Source organism: Octopus bimaculoides, chromosome 3 (genome assembly GCF_001194135.2).
Source record: "Octopus bimaculoides isolate UCB-OBI-ISO-001 chromosome 3, ASM119413v2, whole genome shotgun sequence".
In the NCBI taxonomy this organism is placed as follows: Eukaryota; Metazoa; Mollusca; class Cephalopoda; order Octopoda; family Octopodidae; genus Octopus; species Octopus bimaculoides.
In genome coordinates, this window is record NC_068983.1 from 133244062 (window position 1) to 133246914 (window position 2853).

A 2853-nucleotide genomic window follows, 5' to 3' on the forward strand; every position below is an offset into this window, starting at 1 on the left:
CAGACGAACCAATGGCTCAAAATGAGACACAGTTTAGGGCAGCGATGTCAAATTCTCTTATACACCAGATGTGCCATCAAAACTCTCGATTGGACTATATCAAGTGGAGGAGAAGAGCCATGCAAGGAACGTGAAAAGAGCAAAGCATAAAGACGGAAAATCACGGTGGTGCTCCAACATGACCACGGCCACTTGGTTGAAACCCATAAAAAAAAATACATTTATGTATTTATACATACATACATATATACATACATACATACATATATACATACATACACATATGTTTGGTGACACAAACAAGAAAAACAGAACTGAAAAATATGAATATGTATTTTGTTTAGAAATTGGCAGAAGTCATAAAGTGACATAACATATTTTCAAAGTTATATGCATTAGAACTTATCAAACTTTTCACTTTGATAAGAACTTCTCCGCTCATTCAGTTGATTTAAACGTTTGTTTCTGTGTATTAAAAAAAAAGAAGAATGTACCTTGAGAACTTTATCACAGATAAATGAAAGAAATTATTTATATTTTGATAAAAAAATATGCTACCAGTTTCAAATGTTTGAAAAGGTGATTTAGTCACGTTGAAATAGAAGAGGAAAGAAGCTGAAACAAATTGATCTTTCATATAAGTTCAGGATTTTCATATGAATTTCTTCGAAAAATGACACAGTACTAAACTTTTGTTTCCTTCCCATTCTTCATCGTTTGTAGTAGCAACAGCTCTAGTTTCTGTTATAGTCCCCAGAAACAAATTTCATTTGTCTGTTACCATTCATCACATATATGTAAATCAGAGACTATTCTCCTAAACGGAACCGGCAGAGACAAATAAGGCGCCAAAACCAAAGTACTCATCACTACACTATGAGAGAGACACAAATGCCCCCTAATCTTCAATTAAACATTTCTTTCGGCGAATCACTGTAATGTAACATCTGCAATTTATATTGTATGCAGTCCATGGTGTAGACTAATTCTGTTTTTTTTTTTTGGTGGGTGGGGGGGAATGCATGAGTTGTTCAGATTAAAAAAGTGGGTTAGGCCTGATGTACGGTATTTCCACACTTAAAAAAAGATTTACGCAGAGGTCTAGCATTATTTTTTAACTTCTCTATTACGAAAGTTGGCTGAAAAGGTTTAGGTTGCCCAAATGAGATTCTTTCAGGTTCACATATTTCATCAATTGGTGTTGCAGTGCTTGGATCCCACTGGTGAAGAAGCTTTCATCCTGTTGCTAAAAACAAGTGAGTAACAGCAGATGTGACGTCATCATCACTGCGATAGCGGTTCCAGCCAACTGGGGGTTTTAATGTTGGGAAAGAGATGATAGTTAGATGGGGTCAAAACAAGAGAACAGGAAGACTGATCTACCAGTTCAAAGCCACGACCACGCACAGCAGCCATTAAAACGAAGGACTTGTGTGATGGAGCGTTGTCCTCGTGAAACAAGTCTCCCTTCGTCAGTTTTCCTGGACAAGTTGGCATAGTACTCTCCATTAATGGTGTGACCCATAAACATAATGCCTTTTCATTCTAAAACACTGAGGCCATCTCCTTTCCTGAAAATGAAACGGCCTTGGCCTTCTTTACGTTAGTTGAGGAGTATTTCCAGTGTTTCCACTGCCAGGATTGTCTCATTATCTCTGGCTCAAAGTAATGAACTCAACACTCATCTTGGATTAGGAAACGCTCAAGGAAATCAGCTGGAGCTGCTTCAAACAATGTCAGATTTACCCGTGATGTGATCAGCCTGGTACGCTTTTGATCAGGTGACAGAAAACATGGCACCCACCGAATAGAAACCTTCGTTATGCCAAGTTCATTATCTAGAATATTCTGAAGTCTTTCTTAAGTTATATATTGAAAGCATTCTGTATTTGATTTTTAGTCATTCACCTGTCATCCATCACCATATAGTGAACGCTATCAATGTTTTCTCCGGTGCTGGCAGTTGCAAGACACACAAACTTCGAGTCTCGTTCAAGACTCTCCCATCCCCTCCTGAATTCAGCTGCTCACTTTTGCACTGTTGATAAATCTGGAGTGTCATTTCCTAAAATTGCAAACATGCCAGCATGTATGTCTTTGGGAGCTAAACAATTTTCGTCATGTACTTGATAATATCACAGTCCCAAATTTTATCCGTCGCCGCTAGTTACTTTTGAAATTTATTCATGCAAGACTTCACAGTTCTAACCTCACTTCTTCGTAGTCAGCCCATGAAATTTTCAGCCCATTTCGTATGCTGTAAAGCAATCAAAAACACACGCCTTCGAGAAATCATAAATACAAAGTATGCAGAGTATGAAAGCAACAATGACCTCTGGGACAAGACAAGCTGAGGTCCACCGGCCAAGAAATGCCGAGACATAAGCAGAAATGTGTACTATTTTATTTTTTTACTTGTTTCAGTCATTAGACTACAGCCATGCTGGGCACCGATTTGTAGAACTTTTAGTCGAATGAGTCCACCTCAGTACTTTTTCAAAGCCTGGTACTTAATCCGTCGGTACCTTTTGTCAGACCACTAGGTTATGAGACGTTAACACATCAACACCGGTTGTCAAGGGATGGTGGGGACAAACACAAACACAATGACACACACATTTGTGTGCGTATATGTAAAACTGAATATATATATATGACAAGCTTCTTACAGTTTCTGTTTACAAAATCCACTCAAGGTTAGATCGGCCTACATGCTTGGGAAGCAAGGTTCTTGCTATGCTACACGGCCACGCCTGACCCTATATATCTGTGTGTGTGTGTGTATACATACATGCATACATACATGATACATATAAATACACAAATATATATATATATATATATATATATACA

The 2853-nt window shown here is 38.1% G+C and overlaps 1 protein-coding gene across 6 annotated transcripts in view; it reads left to right on the top strand.

Annotated features, from left to right (window-relative positions):
- LOC106871529 (dopamine receptor 2) overlaps window positions 1-2853 on the top strand; it is a 797114-nt gene that overhangs the window by 569271 nt on the left and 224990 nt on the right. The gene's annotated exons all lie outside the window — the stretch shown is intronic.